At 43.0% G+C, this 18,851-nt stretch overlaps 1 protein-coding gene and 2 long non-coding RNA genes across 7 annotated transcripts in view; 2 read left to right on the top strand and 1 right to left on the bottom strand.

Annotated features, from left to right (window-relative positions):
- Window positions 1-18,851, top strand: part of LOC146403307 (uncharacterized) — an 897,172-nt gene that overhangs the window by 31,605 nt on the left and 846,716 nt on the right. The window lies entirely within an intron of this gene.
- HMGA2 (high mobility group AT-hook 2) overlaps window positions 1-18,851 on the bottom strand; it is a 144,715-nt gene that overhangs the window by 73,111 nt on the left and 52,753 nt on the right. The gene's annotated exons all lie outside the window — the stretch shown is intronic.
- Window positions 10,184-18,851, top strand: part of LOC106507220 (uncharacterized) — a 356,536-nt gene continuing 347,868 nt past the window's right edge. For 2 of the 4 annotated variants that reach the window (XR_014803548.1, XR_002344008.2), the window contains exon 1: window positions 10,184-10,554. This is a non-coding gene — a long non-coding RNA (uncharacterized LOC106507220). The remainder of the gene's footprint in view (window positions 10,555-18,851) is intronic. The other 2 variants (XR_002344007.2, XR_014803547.1) reach the window with 2 other exon arrangements.

The following is an 18,851-nucleotide window of genomic DNA, read 5'->3' as shown; positions in this document are numbered from 1 at the left end:
CTCCCAGCCCCAGGAGGCAGCAGCATTTGGTTGAAATAAAATTGAGGACTTTTCCCAACAGCTGGCCAGCTCTAGTTTTAAGTTTTAACAACAGGATGAATGAATTGAGGACGGCTGAAGGGATCAAAAAGCATTATGCCAGACTTTTCAGAGCCCCGGTCCCCGGACTCCACTGTTCCCATGTATCAGATTCATTCAGAGATGGGGAACTCTACTTTGAAGAGTTCCCTTGCATTGTTCAGCCGACACAGATGACTCTTTCACCAAGACACTCAGAAATGATCCAGCGGAGACCTTGAGGAAACGTCCAAAAAAGGTGCAGGCAAGGAAAGAAAAAAGCAATCAGCTAGAAGTAAATGAAAACCCAGCCCAGCGTCGGTGTTAATTAATTAAAAACACCATTTCAAAGCATCCCTAATAGAAAACTTCCTCCGTGCAGCCAGTATCTGATTCAGGGAGTGACTCAAGCAATAAAATCACAGTTGGGACGACTCTCGTGGTGCTGGCAGGCCAAGTTCAATATTTTCCCTATGAGGCATGCCTGTACTATAAAAAGAATGTGATGTTTGAAAATGAGTGTCTTTGCTCTTTGTGTGCTGGCATTAAAAGCCTTTCCTAGCCCTCTTGCCACACTTTGAGAGTACAGTATGAATCACAATCATGTGGCAAGCACCTCCTTGCCAAATTCTTTCATGCTGCTACCACGGTGCGTTCCCTCTCAGGCTCCTGCCAGCAGCCTCTGCTGCCCAGCCAAGACCATCAGTGCAAGCGCCGGTGGAGAGGCAGGGCACGCCACTCCACATTCAGCAACCAGGACACAAGGAGGCACGTTCTTGTAGAAATCGGAACTGCTGAATGGACTGAGTGGGTGGGAGGGGACAAAAGTCAGAGGGACGAAGCAACGAAGCGAAGCGGGAGAGAAAAGATGAGACACGCTCTCAAGGAATACTCCTGAGACGTAATCACCCAGATGGTGGGCGGGGAACGGGAGACCCACAGGGATTAGAGAAGGGGCTTCCTGCATTACAGGGCCAAGGGAGGCAGAGCTCAGGCCAGAACTCCAGCTCGTAGCGCTGTCTCTTCCCTCCGTCTCCCCTGCCTCCTCTGATTCTGCAGCCCAAACGTGGAGAAGCCAGAAACTGCTCTTCTGCTATCTTAGGCTTTTTAATATGCAATTCACTCTCTTAATTACCACCATGCCGTAAACGAACATCGTGCCACTTTCCGCAATACATGTTTCTTAAAATATGTGTCAGCTGGATTAGCATCCATGGGGCCAATCTTCACAGCCATGACCACAGAACCCACCCCAAGCCTGACAGTCATCCTCACATTCTGCTCCAGGGTCACAGAGGGCACGGGGAGACTGTGTGGAGGAAAATATTCCTGTAGCTCAACACCATGAGTCACTACTGATGGAACCACTCAAAGTTTCTCCCCGACGTACATCTGCATTTCCTTTGTCTTCATTTACTGCTGTGGTTAACTACAGATTAATTGACGTGCCAGTTTTCTGGCTAGGTCTCCCATGAACCTAGCATTGTCTGGCCCCTAAGAGGCAAAAAAGGGATGGTGAAACCAGGAAGCTCCCTGGAGTTACAATGCTTGTTTAGTTCCATCGTCTAAACGGACTGTTAGGTATAGGGGTTTGGAATCCAAGGCCTGGAGGAAGTTTCTATGCTTCACATTAAAAAGACAAATTGGGGAGTTCCCACTGTGGCTCAGTGGAAATGAACCCAACTAGTATCCATGAGGATGCAGGTTGGATCCCTGGCCCCTGCTTAGTGGGTTAAGGATCTGGCATTGCTGTGAGCTGTGGTGCAGATCACAGACGAGGCTTGGATCTGATGTTGCTGTGGCTGTGGTGTAGGCCGGCAGCTGTGGCTGTGATTTGACCCCTAGCCTGGGAACTTCCATATGCCGCACCTGTGGCCTTAAAAAAAAAAAAAAAAGACAAATTGTCCCAAAGGATGGGAAGAGGAAGATGTGGAAGAGGAGGTAAAGGAAGGAGTGAAAAGTCCCTATTCACATGCCAGAGTCTACAGAAGAAGCAGTAAAGAGGTCCTGTCAACCTCATCCTAATCCAAGGACAGCTCTTCATGGCGTTCTGGTCTACCTGAAAGCCCGGTGAGGGTGTGGGGAGGGATGTGCATTTCCTGGATTTTCATAGCCCATGTGCGAGCCTGCGTAGGTAGTGTGATATAGCTATCAATTTTTTTGTCTTAAGAAATATAATATTTAGAATAATACTAGGTGATGATCTCACTCTTCTTTGATCAAACCCAAAGGATTTGTTAATGAAAGGTTAAGTAGGATTTTGAAAGGACTCAAAATCAAATCAGTCCATCATTTATTTAATTGTGCTACTATGTCTCAGGCCCTGCACTAGGGCCTGGACCTGCAAAGAGAAGTAAAACATGCTCTCTGACCTACTGGAGTTGAATAGAGCAGGATAATACAATGTTTTAAGGGCCATCCTTAAACAGTGGCCTGTACTGGGTAACTGCTAACTTTTCAGTATAAAGATTTTCAAGATCTGGGCAACTCTCACCTTGCTTAGTGTTTTTGCTGGCAAAATTAGCCCAGAGGAATGTATAAGATTTTTTGCTACTGAACTACTCTGTGTGTTGGTGGGAGGTTGTTAAATGGATCTACTTCTGTAGTAGTTAGAGAAGAAATAAAAGTGGGTAAGAACTGGTGGGAAGAGAGCCTAGATTTTCCTTAGTGGAGAAGACAGAAGAATTTTTTCAGGGCTCTATGCCATATAAGTTGGAGCTACAAAGAAAGAGGTAATCAAATAGGATGGCTCTGAAGCCAACCTGTTCTCTGTCACTTATTTATTAGCTAGTGAATTCTCCAGCTGATTCCTTGACCAATCCGTGCCTTAATTCCTTCATTAGTAAAAAGGGGAAGATAACAGTACCATCTCATTGAACCAAAGAGGTTATCCTTACAACGACCTTGACAGGGATTTTCCCATGACCTCAATCACTTTCAAACTAAGATTTGTTAACAATGATCCACTTATCGCTTTAAAATCATACTCTGATCCATTCACCATTCTGCAAAGCTAGACTATTCTATCCAACACCTCGTGTACTGGGCCTCGTGCACTGGGTTTTCAGGTAGCATTCTTTTGTGTGTGCGTGTGTGCGAGTCTTTTTTTTTTTTTTTTTTTTTTTGCTATTTCTTGGGCCGCTCCTGCAGCATATGGAGGTTCCCAGGCTAGATGTCCAATTGGAGCTGTAGCCACTGGCCTACACCAGAGCCACAGCAACTCGGGATCCGAGCCTCATCTGCAACCTACACCACAGCTCACGGCAACGCCGGATCATTAACCCACTGAGCAAGGGCAGGGACCGAACCCGAAACCTCATGGTTCCTAGTTGGATTTGTTAACCACTGCGCCACGACGGGAACTCCATCAGGTAGCATTCTTGGAATGCAAACTCCCTATTCACCTGTATCTGTCTGTGTGTAGAGATAATTGTTTACTTGTATTTACTAGAACAGGCTGTCTGGACATCTCCAGTGCATCTGAGATGAGTTTGTTCGTAGAGAGACGGAACATATGCCAAATAACACTGGCGGCTCATGGTACAGTGAAGGTTGTCTGATTTGCAGAAAAAAAAGCTGTTATTCTTGGAACGTCAGGGGGAAAAAACCAATGATGATACTGTATTAATTACAGGTCTTATCAAATCCAAATTAAAGAAGCCTAAATATCGACCTGAGATACTGGCGTTATTATAATAAGAATATATATTTTTTAAAAGTTTCGGAGATTAAAATGGACATGCTTAATATTTCTTTTAAGGAGTGTTTAATACTTTGGGTATTCTGGTATAGATGGGAGTAGGATGAGAGTAGCATTCAGAAGTATAATAAAATACCAAGTGTGTGATCCTCTTAGCTAGGATGCACGGGGAGGGCAGCTGGTAAAAAGAAAGAGCATGGCTCTGAAGTCAGATAAGCTGGGCAGGGTGAATCTCTAAAGGGTTATAATGGTGCCTGGGTCACTCACTGAGTCATATTTGTTGGAAGGGCTGTGTGAGATAATCTGATCAAAATGCCTAGTGCACTGAGGCAGTCTATACAGATTGGTAAAGGAATCAATAGGTGAAAGATGTAAACAAAGGTTTTATGTTTTTGTTTTTTGCTTTTTAGGGCTGCACCCGCGGCATATGGAGGTTCCCAGGCTAAGAGTCGAATCAGAACTACAGCTGCCAACCTACGCCACAGCCACAGCTACACTGGATCCAAGCCATTTCTGCAACCTACACCACCGCTCAAGGTAACACCAGATCCTTAACCCACTGAGTGAGGCTGGGGATCAAAAACCCGCATCTTCATGGATACTAGCTGGACGTGTTTCTGCTGCGCCACAGTGGGAACTCACAGATGTAAACAAACTTTTATTCAAGGGTTTCTTTTTACGAAAATATCTGTGCTTTCCTAACTCACAAACCACATCCTATGGCCCTTAACTGCTAAGGAAAAGGGCATCAATAACCTCCGAAAAAACAAAGGCAATTTCTTGTAGTCTTTGCCAGGGTAGGGATGTGTGTGTGTGTATGTCTGTGTGTGTGTGTGTGTGTGTCTGTGTTTGTGTGTGTGTGTGTCTGTGTAAGCAGGAGAGATCAAGAGCAAACTCTGAAATATAATGGATGATCACATAATTCCTTGGGATTAAATGCAAGGAAGGCACAATTGGAACAATAAATTCAAAAAAAAGTTTTTTTTAAAGCTTATCGACATTAGGCAATACTGAATTGAAATATTAAAGAAGTCCCAGTGATCAAACTCCAAAGATCTTTACTGTTTAATTTAATGATATAAGTTAAGATCTGATTATGGTTCTTTAACTTTACAATTTCACAGACTAGAAGCATAAAATATTTTCCTCAATATTTTTCCATATGTTGATTGCCTGGAATGCTAACTTGAAAAGAATAGTCAAGATTTTCACTGCCTTCATGGAACTGGCCTTAGAACAAGTTATCAAACTTCCGTCTTTGAAACTCCCCACTAAAATAACACTGATTGCACAGGGGGCCATTTGTGTAATGAGCTCTTTATAGAAAAGGCATCACTTAAATTGCCAAATAAATAGAGTGAGGTAATTGGCCTTCTGTAATTCAAGGCCGTGAGGAACACGCATTACTTTCTAAATGAGCTCAAAGTCATTAAAAATCACAAGAATTTCATAACCTAACCGATAGCTCAAGTCTTGCTTACTTGTTAAGGGGCGCAGGAGGAAGGCAATGAATAAAACAGGAAATGAGGAATTCAATGGACTGTGCCTTCAAAAAGCAAGAGTGTGTTCGAGATAAGGCAGGGAGTGAAAGTGACTGCTGCCAGTTGGCTCTTGGTCGGCAAATTGAGAGCTTTGTCTGGAAATTTCTCTTGAAGTCAGTGGTATGCCCTGGTTGGATGTCTGCCTCTTCTGCAAACACCTCTGTACTGTCTTTGAGCCAATGCACTTCTCAGTAATTTTATGCAAGAATGATGAGTCAAAAGAAGCTCCTCATCAGGAGGAGGAAACGGGGACCAAGGATCCTAGAGAATCTTTTTTTTCCCCCTGCAATTTGCGTTCTGTTTTTATTTTTTTATTTTCAGCTTTTCTGTAGGGAAAGATGATACCTGGTTGGTTTTTTTTTTAATCTAGGTACAGCTGATTCACAATGTTGTGTTAATTTCTGCTGCACAGCAAAGTGATTCAGTTATCCACATATACACTATTTTAAAATGCTCTTTTCAAAAAAAAAAAGAATACTCTGCTCAACTGTAAAAAGAAAAAAAAACACTCTTTTCCATTATGGTTTATCTTAGTACAGTTCTCTGTGCTATACAGTAGGACCTTGTTGTTTCAGGGACTCTTCAGCCTTAAGTGAACTGTCAGTTTGAGGACAGTTTGAAAACGGTCCAGTTTAAATTCCACTTAGCACTGTAACTCTGAAAACAGCACTTTTTTTAGTCAATTAATACTTTTTAAGAATGACAACAGTATGGCAACAAAGATATTTATGTAAACCAAGTTTAAGTAGTCTGCTCTTTGACCCTTGTAATTTTGTTGTTGCTGTTGTTGTTTTTGTCTTTTTAGGGCCGCACCCGCAGCATATGGAGGTTCCCAGGCTAGGGGTCGAATCGGAGCTGTGGGCACCAGCCTACACCACAGCCACGGCAACATGGGATCCAAACCGAGTCTGCAACCTACACCACAGCTCACAGCAACATCGGATCTTTAACCCACTGAGCGAGGCCAGGGACCGAACCCGCATCCTCATAGATGCTAGTTGGGTTCGTTGACCCCCTGAGCCATGAAAGGAACTCCTCTGTTGTTTTTTTAAAGATACTTTCAGGGCATAGACATTTGATATCATCAGATCAAATTTTAAGATAATTTTGGAAATGTGGCTCTCAAACTATAGCCATTAGTTATAAAAATCTTTTCATATCACTGTTGTGATGCTTATTATTTGAACCAAGAAATACGGGTCTGCCTTGGCATTATTTTTGAACCAGGAAATTGGGCTGAGATCTGCAGAGGGTACTAGGAGGTACATGAATGCTCCTGCTGCCTCAAAGCAAACGGTTTCCCAGCATGTTATTTATTCCCAGGGATTGTACACATTCCAGATGACATCACCAGGGCTGCTAGTGCACAAGAAAATAAGCAAATGAGACACACATTGGCTCATGTGGCAAATCACCGGGTTTGCCAAATGGAAAAGAACAAAAACGGGGAGGGAAAACATTTTGTTTTCAATCTACAAGGATATTAATAAAACTCAAACCCAGCATTCTGTGGCTACATTTCCCAGGAAGAGGAGTCTTTTCTGGCCAAAAGAACATAATAACAAACTTTTGTATCTGAGAAATATGTATCTCGTGATGTCATTCAAAAAAACAAACAAACCCCACTCTTTACCGTGACCGGGGCGAAAAACATGCTTCTGTGAAGCTTGGACACCAAGCAAAATATTGAAGGCAAGATTTACCTAAAATCATCGGCAGTTCCGAATAAATCCACACCGTGAGTGTAATTTGACGCCTTGCACGTCATGACTTAAAAGCTGCTCTAGATAAAAGTCTAAGGAAAAAAATAACCTGTAAGTCACCACTTCCTAAAGGGAGGATGAAGTAAAAGACTCTGGAAATGTCTTCTATGTAAATGTCATTCATAGACATCAAGGAGAAATGAGAAGAGCACACCTTGTAATGTGGGATGTCAATGAAAATCGAATTAAGTCGGAAGGCTTCTTACGATTTAAAACAAGGGATATAACTATTAGCAGTTATTTCAATTATCTCAGTTTGGAAATCATTAGTCACTAACAATTAGTTAACACATATATAGCACTGTGTGCCAGGCACAACTCGAAGCACTCTGTGAAAGGAACTCATTTAACGCTCCCAACAACCCACTGCCATAATGGGCTGAGGCCCTGCTTTTTCCCGTTTTGTGACTGAGGCAACGAAGGCTCCGAGAGTGTAAGCAATTTGTCCAAGGTCACGCAGGTAGTCATACTTAACACGTACTCATCTAGATGAGGTTACCTAACCAGATGTCAAAGATCCAGCTAAATATCGAGAACTTAGAAGCACAACTCCCGGAGAACATAAAAACTTAAAAACTTTCGATAGTGAAATTTCACTTAGTAAAATAACAATGCTGAGCTCCCCTGATGGCCTACCTTGAGGATATCGATTATATGCATAAATACACCCTCTTTTTTAGAAATAGAATAAAAGCCAGCACAAATAAAGTTTGCCTCTGACAGCAAAAGGAGATACACCTGTGCATTAATACTGTCCCGTCATTATCAACTCCGCAGGCATCACGTGGTAAAAATGTGAATTTTTCCGGAGGACCACCAGGCTTTCGCATATACAAAATAGCACATAAAATTATTTTTCTCAGTTTTTAATCCCTCCCCGAATCCTCTAATTTGAATGATACATACATACCAAAAAACTTAAAAAGCAACTGCTTTTTGCCTTTTAATAGGGTAGAATTTCTTTGGAAAGCAAGTGTCCTTATTTTAAAGTGTGCCTCCTTCTGGAAACATTTAGAATTTTGAAAGACGTCGCCTTGGCAAGAATATAGTGCAACCCTTAATTTGCAGGGGCACAAACAGTGACCCATCAGGATTCCGGTGAGAATTAAGGTCACTGTTAAGGGGAAAGCAGGACAGGCCACAGTGGCTAAGAGCTCAGGAGCCTTTACGAGCTGAGGGATCTTCGACATGTTATTTAACTTCCTTGAGCTTCACTTCCCTCATCGAGAAAGAGGGAACGATTCCATGGGGTTGTTGTGGAAATTAAGTGAGATACCAAATATAGCATGCTTTGCATAATACCTGATACCCCATGAGAGCTCAATAAATGGGCACTGCGGTTGTTAGAGACTTACGACCAGTTAGTGTCAGAATTGGACGTGAAACTGGTTCCTGATTCCTTCCGCATCCTTGGGCCTCGTGGGGCAAAATCATCTCTTATTAGTCTTTTCTGCAAAGATAGTTATTATTGATCACTGTCTCTCTTCGTTCACCCCTGGAACAATCCTTCAGCTTTTAGGAAGCGAATATCTGATTGTTCAGAATATGACGTTGAAGTTGCACATTCTGAGCTCTCAGTCGGGAAGGTTCAGAATTCGATCTCCCAAGGGGGATAATCATGGATTCAGGAAGTCTGCTGGGCAGCAGTTCTAGCTCACATGACTGCTTCCTCGTTATTCTAGTCGGGCTCTTCCTGGAAGGGGTAGGGGGAGTCTGCTATTTGATTAAACAGTCCAATAACATCGACACTGAATAAAATCATAGAATCACCCTGATCTTATTAACTCTCCTCGGGGACAGCATTTAAATTTAAAAACATTTCCCTAACAGATCAGATCTGTGGGAACAACTTCTACCTCCCCTGCTTTGCTCACCTCTTAAGCTGTCCTTCAGAAGAGACTAGCCAATGTGTACGGAGTGTTTCCGAAGAGCGGGGCACAGTGCCAGGCGCTTTCGCTCACACCTTTTCATTTAATTCTCACAACCACCCTTAGAGGTATTATTCTCATCCCCATTTTACAGCTGAGATCACTGAGGCCACTGAGACTTATGCAAGTTGTCCAGGGTTACCTTACCAGCCCCAGAGCTACGAAAGTCAAACAGCCAGTGTGGACCCGTCCTCAGGGGACCTAGCTTGGCCCCTGTCCAGACAGGCTACATGCGCTTCAGCCTCAGTTTCCCCACCTTGGAGAGGATGCAGTCGCTCTCGAAGTTCCCCTCCAGCCTGACATTCCACAACTTGCTGCTGCTGCTTCTGCTGCAGGCAGGCTTCTTTGTTTCCAGGCTCAGCTGCTCTGGCCGGGCGTCCCCGGGCTCTGCCCTGTTTTGTTTTTGCTGCTGGACCTACTACAGATGCACTCCTGGCACCGCAGCCCGGAGCACAGCCGAGGAGGCTTCCTCTTTCGCTCAGTTCCTGGCCGCTTCAGTATGAACAGAAAAAGGTGGGCAGAGGCCAACTGGCAGAAGCCACAGAAATAGCAGTGCATGATTCTCCTACAAGCAGCAGAAAGGTCGGCACACAGGACCCCACCATCTGCAGAGCTCTTTCATTGACTAAGGTTGCTTTTGGCACGCACAGGCACCAGGGGTTTCCACGCTCATTTCCCTTCGGTCAGAGCAGACAGCTTTGCTGATAGACAACCGGGAGGTGACGCTCCACAGTCCCACGCTGGCCACGGACTGGCCCTGGCCGGGGACAAGAGACGTTCAGCTGCAGAGCCACACGGGAGCCCTCCCTCCACCCCCGCCCCAAATCGGAATCTCTTATTCTGCAGCCTGCAACCTCCTGAGGGGCCTCCCCAGGGCTCAGGCCACCCCTGAGCAGAGGGGGAAAGGTGTGCAGGTCCAGGCTGCATAAGCAGCAGTGACTCAACCCGCCCGGCACTTGGACTTGCGGGAAAGGCGGGCTCCCTGGAGCAGCAGGCTTCCTTCACCACCAGCACAGTTAGCAACTGCCTGCAGGGAAGTGCGCTAGACACTGCAGCGCTAGACGCTCCGCAGGGAGAGCGAGGGTCAGGCTCTCTACTGCAGCACAGTTTCTCCCTGTCACTCTCCCTCTCTCTCTCTCTCTCTCTCTCTCTCTCTGGGTCTAGGACAACACTGAGGCCAGGACAGTTCCAGTCATAACTGGATCTTTCCATTACTTAGTAGCACACAGGAGGATCTGTTGGAGTGGTGTTTTGTTTTGTTTTGCTACTATTAAGCAAGATTGTTTCATAATCCTTTAAGCGGTTTCTTTTCTTCTCTTTCCTTTTTTTTTTTTTTTTTTTTTTTTTTAGCCAAGTTTTATTTACATATCCTGGCCAGCAAGCGCGTGATTAACCCAAGGATAGCACAGAGCGAAGTCAGATGCAACATCTGAACAAAACCTGATGCTGTTTCGTTAAGGAGACACACACAGCTGAGCTGTGAAAAGGACAATCGTCTCTTGGGCCAGCACCACACCAAACTCTCTGACTCTGGAGACCCTCAGAGACAAGAAGGAGCTGCTGAGGTAGGGACAGAGATGCAAGTCATTCTGCTTCTGCCTCCTTTCTCTCTCTCTCTCTCTTTCTCTCTCTCTCTCTCTCCAGCTGGGAGCCAAGCTTTATGAGAGCATGATGCTCAAAGCATCTAGTACATGTGAATGTGGTGAGCTGTCAGTTGACCACAAGGGTACACTTATCGGGGGGTGTCTTCCTACCATCTACTCACCTCCTGGAAAACAAGCTGCACTGGCCTGGACAGGAAGGAATTCTTTCAATCCGTATCTATGGAGGGGCTTTATGTAAAAGAATCATGCTAGGAGCGATTCAGGAGCTTCTCCTATCTTTCACCCCATGACAACGATAATGAGAAGTTATGATCATTCCTATTTCTCAAAGATGTATCTGACGATCTACCAGAAGGTTAAATGGAGCTCATCGTATGAATTAAATTTTTTAAAAACTAAAAGAAAGGTAAACCCTGGGACCTAGACCCCTGGACTAAGGATCTTGTCCCTAAGGAGAAATCCTCAAACATTAAAAGAAGCATTTACCAGGAGATACCAAGGAGGTCTTGATGCTACACAGTCTGACTCTCAGGCAAAACATACTGTCACACAAACAGTGACCTTCTATTTCTAACTCACCTCCCTCCATGTTGCCTCACTATGCAACTTTAAAGCAAGTCATTCATCTTCTCTGAATACACATTTTATTATCTTTAATACGAAGAGACTATGTTAAAGAGTTCTAATTTCTCAGCTAGTTCTAAAATGAAGTATATGTTTAATGAAAGAATCTATTAACATTGTCAAGAACAGTTTTTATTTTAATCTTTGAATACAAAGGGTGATGCATGCCGCATAGCGCAAAAAGGATTGCACTGGTCATAACCTTTGAGACATTTTTGCACAAATGTCCTTGCTCTCTTTGGAAAAAAAAAATCATCCTCTCAGGCTCTGTGAGTGAGCAGAGACCAGTGATGCAGGATGGAGGATAGAGGTTTTATTTATTTGCTTTGAAGGGCAATGCTTCTGAAAGTGCTAGGATTTTCCCCATGGAAAATGTGTGTTGCCGCTAATATCATCTCTCATGATCGGGAGTTAGTGTCAAAGGTTTGTGAATGGATTTCAGAATGTGCAAGGGGCACCTCCCATCGTTAGCTGTCTACATTTTTTTATAACCACTTGCATACTTTTGGTCAACCACTGTAAAATAAACAGTCCTTCCCAAATGTTTTTGTTTTCTTTGACAGCACAGCAATAATTCACTTGGAATGCTGTAGAACAGAATAGCACTTTAATGCTGTTGTGAGGCTGGCTTTTTATGATTTCTATTCATCAAGTTGTTTTTAAGTTAAAAGATGCCAGACTGAAGAGAACATAAAACATTCTGGAGATGTCTTATATCTTCTTTCCTGGTCTCTTCAAAAAAAAGTGTGTGTATATATATATACGTATGTATATATATATACATACGTATATATATATATATATATACACACACACATACAATATATGCATAACCGCCCATGCACATGTGCATAAACTGATGTGTAGATGCATATTTGATATGTACAGGAAAAACAATATTCACCTAAAGCGTCCGCTGGCTTTGTTTTTTTAACCTGTATTTTGGTTTCACGTTTGAGAAATACAACATCTAAATCAAGGTAAGGTTTTGTGTTCATGCAAACGAAGATGGAAATTAATATTTATTCCTGCCTAGAAAAGTTTTAGAAAGAAACGTCCTAACACCTGCTCAACTTTTTGGATAAACCCTCTTGATCCCTTTTCTCCTGTCATGCACATATTAAAGAAGGTATTTAGAAGACATATATAGTTTGGCCAAAAGAGCTTTATTTTCTTTCCTTTGGGGGCTGGGGGATAATCGTCTCGGATGTAACAGAATAAGGGATCTCTCTATGCGTCAAAACGGAAGGATAGGAGTTGGCTTGAGAATAGTGCAGTTTCTGTGTCTCAGTACGTGGGATATCTTTATAGAGGACAATACTGGAAGTAAGAAATTGGAATGTGGGCAGTGGTCCATTTTCATATTACCCATCCTCCTCTCGGAGAAACCCGTCCCTAGTCTGCACGCTATGGTGCTTCGACGGCGACCTATGACAAGCATGAATAAATCTGGGGTTGAGTTCAATTTCAGAGGCTGGGAGTTTATCAGCTAAGCATCTCACCTGCATTCCTTGCAAGTGATTGGAGCCCTAGAAGTCTGACCTAAGCTTTGGGCTTCTCCAGCAGAGAGCAGTGAAACACTGTCAATAAACTTAATTCTGGAAACCAAGGTCGCTTCCAAGTTAAGAAAAAGGCAAAGGCAGAACTGGCAGTTGCGAGAAACTGGGGAAACTGGGCTTGTAGATTTTCAAAGCTGGATGTGTGTTAGAGGTTTGAGGCCGAGGCTGACAGCATTGCCTGTATTTAGACAATTAAGTGTTCGTCAAAATAGCACTTTAGAGCGAGACAGAGGACACAAAAGAAAAAGCATATGTTCTCCCAAACTAGTCTCTTACTTTAAACGTGTGATTACTCTACTATCGTACATTTATGAGGTCGCTTTGATTTGCCTTCAGCATTATCACAAGGTCAACTCTCGAATCCCATTCTCTAGGCGAGACATTAACTGCTTGGTAAATCAAGGGCCAGGAGGAGTTTGTACATATGCATTCTACAGGAAACGTGGTTGCTGAGAGCCATTTTAAGAAGCTGTGGCTCCAGTTCAAAATGAGGTTCCTAGTGGGGATGTGTGAATGATGCTTCCAGGTGAAGTGATTTATGACATGACACGTGAACTTGTTAACAGTCTAACGCAAAAATGCAAAACTCCCTGGACACCCAGCCCTTCGCTGGGGTGCGAATGGGTTCTTCTCCTTCCAATCAGCAGAAGCTGATGTCAGAGGATATGAGTGAATGGACTATGTTTGCCCTAAGCTGCTCGCAAAGAAAACACCTACTTTCACAAAGGAAGTAGGAGCATTAACGATCCCGCTAGCTGGTCCAGATGATCTGACCTGTTACTTTACTGGGATGGAAAAAAGTTTAACCCGTTACATTTTTTGGAAGCAGAGATGTCAGAGATGTTACTCTGAAAAGACGGTAAAAAAACTGAAAACCATAGGCAGAGCACTCGTTTGCTCTGCACAGGCAGGAGGTAATACTATGAATCCATCTGTGGCCCCATGAGTTTCTATTCTGAAACGTTTTGCTGTCTTCAAGGGCTGGGCTGGGATGCCAGTCTGTGTGCACAGGCTGCCAAAATCCTGAGTGAGGCACGGGCGCTACCATCAAAGGGGAGAGGTCGGCATGGCAGCTTGCCTGCAAAGCGCCCTCTACAAAGGATGAACTTGGAAGAGACCGGCTCACATCAAAAGTCACTGCGTGTTTTACATTCCCCCAGTGCCCAGGGTCATTTTACCTTCCATTGGCAGCTCCTCTCAGTCAAGCTAACTCCCAGGTCTTGAAGGAAAACTCCCTCCTTCTTTACCCCTCCCAAAGCCCCTCTCCAGTCCCATCCCAGTGAAAAGAAACACCTCACAACCAGAAGACGAGGGGCAAATGGAGCTGCACGCCTAAGGGAGAGGCTTCCCTGGGACAGGAGCCTGTGGCCGTGTGTTGCCCTGCTTGGGAAAGTGCAGCCCGGGGGTGGCTCCATGACAACATTCCACCCCCTCAGCCTTTCCCAAGGTCTCAGTTGAGAAAACGTATTTTTTTCCTTTTGCCTTTTTTTTTTTTTTTTTTTTGGGTTCTTATCAGTTCAAACAAGAACAATGAATTCCTCAAGCCCACAAAAATGTGACAAGGTGTCAACAAAGCCGACCAGGAAGATGATGTATGGCCCATGGGCTGCTGCTCCCATAAATCACAAACCAGAGCTGGCAAAGAATGAACCTTGTGAGCAAAGTGCAAAGGGCCAGCTCCCTGCATCCTCCAACAAGCACCCCACACCCCGCCTCTCCCAGAGCCCTCTCTGGGGCACACCTGTCACCCTGCACCAACAAACCGGCTTGCTTCAAGGCTAAGGGCCTTTCCTCCCGAGGCAAATACTGCTCATACATGGGGGAGCACTGTATCATTTATTGTGCTGTAGAGACACGTGTTGACATGGCTTTGTTGAAGGCTGTCTGGAAAATTCTACGAGAAACCCTCATTTCAAAGGTTTGTAAACGGCAGAAGTATTTGCTCTTTGGTCCAAATTTGATTTAGAAAGTTTGGGCTTCGGTGGTGAAAGGATTTTTTGGTTTTCAAAAACTGGATGCCAGAAATGGTTTTGCCTGCTTTATAAATGATACAAAAGAGGAACAGAGAATGACCAACTCAGCATCGCTTTCTGGGTTCCTAGGATGTGGCTTTCTTGAAAGAAAAACTGGATGTATAGTTGTGCACATACCACAATTAGGAGCGAGATGAGACTATTTAACATTGCCTTATACAAAGTAACTTATTGGCAAATACAGAATTACCACATAAGATTTTTCCATCACTGTTTTAACATTTCAAACTGTTTTATACTTGACATCATGATTTGGGGGTAAGTGGATGATGTAAACTCCCCGTGTAAACTCCCCTGAAAATATTTAAATACAAATTTTGCAGAAATTAGAATCCATTCTAAGAAAAGCATAATACGGAACTTCTGTTGTTTTTTTTTTTAATGTCTTAAATATATATTTAACTAACAGACCAGATCAGCTAAAGGAAATCATTTATAAAGATGTATTAAAATGTAGACCAATCTGTAGCTGCTGCATTCTTATATAATAAGTAGTTTAGGGGGAAAAGAAAAACTGTCCAAAGAAACAGTGTTAATGACAAACAAGAAAGAACAATAAAAGAGAATAAAACCCACCGAAGCCCATGCTAACAGAGGCCAGGGTGAGCCAAGTTGAATGTAGTTCTACTGCTTCCATCCAGCCACTTTTTAAAAATCAAAGAGTTTCAAACTAAACAGAATGGCAAGGATGAGCTCATTCTCTACTGACCAACCTCATCTTCTTAATGACAGTAAAAAAAATTCAAAGGAAAAGCAAATTTTAAGAAAGTAACCTCCATCACATTGGTAATACACTCAGAGAGTTGACTTCTGATTGATATAAGCTTTGATATTAAAAAAAACCAAATATATGAAAATTTAAGTAAAGAATTTTCTGCAGTACAGTATGATCTTTGAAATAATAAACTGAGGTTGTTATAAATCACATGTTCTTCTAGTGCATGTGAGTAGGTCAACTTGGAACAATATCAGTCACGCATTCAAGAATGCAGCTACTCAATTAAAAGACGTCCATCTGGTATGACTGCCAACAAGGCAACCAAAGAAAGTATGGGCTGAGCCACTGTTACTATGTCTTCTAAAATGAGAATGGAGAAGTGAAAATTCAACTGGGGGCTACTTTGGAAGAATTACCTGTTGCATTCACTCTATTCAAATACAAATATTTCTTTTGACTTTTACACATGTGATTTTGAAAAAAACAAAGCAAAACAAAATCACTATGGCATTTAGCATCAAGCTCCATGGTACTTCAACAAGAGTACTGTTGGAGAAAAAAACTTTTTCTAGTTGAACAAAGGGAGAAGAGAAGACAGAATGAGTACGTGTAGAGCTGTGAGATTCCCATTTTCTTGGACTAGAAAAACTTGCAGATGGATCTCCAAACTAGAAAAGGCAAAGAGAGCCTCAGGGATGACCACTGGAAAGCTTCTAATGTCTTTGGGGGGGGTTGGTCTTTTTTTTTTTAGGGCCACACCTGCAGCATATGGAGGTTCCCATGCTGGAGGTCCAATCAGAGCTCTAGCTGCCAGCCTACACCACAGCTACAGCAGCGCTGGGTCCTTAACCCCCTGAGCGAGGCCAGGGATCAAACCTGCATCCTCATGGATACTAGTCGGGTTTGTTAACCACTGAGCCATGACAGCAACTCCAAAGCTTCTAATATTTTTAAGCATGCTTGTGAAAATATTAACCTCTGTATATAGATACAGAAGAAAAGATGAGTTAGAACATAATCATATCGGAGTTCCCGTCGTGGCACGGTGGTTAACGAATCCGACTAGGAACCATGAGGTTGCAGGTTCCATCCCTGGCCTCGCTCAGTGGGTTAAGGATCCGGTGTTGCCGTGAGCTGTGGTGTAGGTTGCAGACGCGACTCGGATCCTGCGTTGCTGTGGCTCTGGCGTAGGCAGGCAGCTACAGCTCCGATTAGACCCCTAGCCTGGGAACCTCCATATGCCGCGGGAGCGGCCCTAGAAAAGGCAAAAAGACAAAAAGACAAAAAAAAAAAAAAAAAAAAAAAGAACACAATCATCTCTTCTTTGGTAAAAGAAACAATATCAGGCTAAGCCTTAAGGAGCTTCTGTGGGTGAATGTGGGAAGCCTGGTGAATAGTTCCAATCAACAAAGATCAGGTGTGCACGGGTCACCTGTACTCCAATTCAAAGAAGCTGGTGAAGTACCAGGAAAAGATGGAAAAGATGGTACAAACTTCTAGAAGGAACCACACCTTCAGTTGGTTTCCTTCCTACTGGAAACTAGGCTTTGTTGTCTGAAAGCAATTTGCTCCCATTAAAAAGAAGAGAGTTAAAATTTCCTGAATGTTTGCCTCACGTCATTAAAGACTTAACTATACTTTGACCCAACATGTCTAAACAAGACTAAGCTTTCCACTAAGCACCAAACTCGACATAGCTTTAAATTATATACATTTTTATATATTTATTACTTATATATGGTATTTATCTTTATTATTTACAGGATACATTTATTAATTTTGATCTTCAGTTTGCAAAATAAAAATAAATTTTATCTTCACAGGTAATCACTGAGATCTATGAAAAGTATTAAGGATAAATTCTTGCTCTTATTCATAGTGGTTAGTGTAATAAAATAGAAAAGACTCAACTTCAGTTAAATGCATACAGTGAAGAGAAAACAATTGAAAATTACTGCAAATGTGTCTCTGTCCCATTGTCGCTTCATTCATTCAGCAAATGCTTATTAAATGCCCACTGTGTGCAAAGAGCTGTAGTAAGAGAGAGATACGAAATGGACTCTCACTTACTATTTGCCAGTAATTGGCAAACCTCAAAGTGCCTTATATTATTACCTGTCTTTTTATTTTTGCGATTTTTGAGTTCCATAAGATGGGGACCACATGTTTAATGCCATGTTAACTCCATAAAGTCCCCTCGTCTTTATTATTGGACTCAACAATGATACTTTTCTGAGGATGAATATAATAAGATATAACTCAGTAATGTTATAATGGTGGCTTTTAAATATATATACATGTGCGAGTATATGCCTTTCATATTACACATATTTACATGCTTTATATGACTAGATCGGCACTAGCTTTCTATCAAGCGCTCTCCATGTTAGTAGGAAAATTCAATTTGATCTCTAATGTATATGACTCACTAATAATGACATCGGAAGTCTCTCCTCTTCTCTTCTACTCTGTTCTATTAAAATAAACGCTACTCTTCCCACACCTGACTTCTTGAGTGAGTATATAGAGCCTCACACACTCAGCCTAGATTCAACACAAATAAAATACTGAGAAAAGGAAATAAACCTTTTCTGCTGATAATTACTCTATTGGGTTTTTACAGCACCATTCATTTCTAAAACATCTGGTAATAGCATCTCGAGGGCTCCTGGTGTAGGTCCAGACGATAGCTGGGACACATTCATTTCTGGGATGTTCTTTATAAGACAAGACAGTGTGCTATGGACCAAAAATGCAAAGAGGAAGGAGACAGAGTCTGCTGTGTGAAAAAAAATGTAAACAAATACTCACAGTACACCGTGACCTGTGCTCTCCTAAGGGCGTGTACAAACGCCTTGGATGGCAAAGAGGAGGGGGTGCTAATTTCGGGACGGGGGGAGAACCATATCTGAAATGGGGCTTGGGAGATGTATTGCGATTTGTCCCGATGGAGATAAAGGTAAAGAATACACCCATCAGAGCAGAGGCATGAAATAACCAACAGAGGTTTCAGACAAACTAGTCTTTCCTGTACTCATGGAGTTAAAAACTCCAATGGGCGGGTGACAGAAGAGGCAAGATTAGAAACTAGGTCTAATGCTAGAGTCCACATAAGAAATTTAAACTTTCTCTCTTGGGTGAACGGAAGCCATAGAAGGCTTCTGGTAGGACAGGGTCGAGGTTTTTGCCTTGGAGATGGCACTTGTGAGAGTACCCGGGGCGGGTGGGGGATAGAAGACTTGAGACAGGCGGGAAACGAGCAGGAGACCAGTGCCATTGGTGCAAGCGAAGGATGACAAGGGCCCGCACCAGGGAAGCAGCAGT

The sequence above is a fragment of the Sus scrofa genome, chromosome 5, assembly GCF_054392235.1.
Source record: "Sus scrofa isolate SSC_HxYL_T2T_F1_AM1 chromosome 5, Sscrofa_HxYL_maternal_Yorkshire_Landrace_v2.0, whole genome shotgun sequence".
In the NCBI taxonomy this organism is placed as follows: domain Eukaryota; kingdom Metazoa; phylum Chordata; class Mammalia; order Artiodactyla; family Suidae; genus Sus; species Sus scrofa.
Note: the sequence above shows the minus strand (reverse complement) of the source record. Positions and strands in the feature narration are given on the sequence as shown.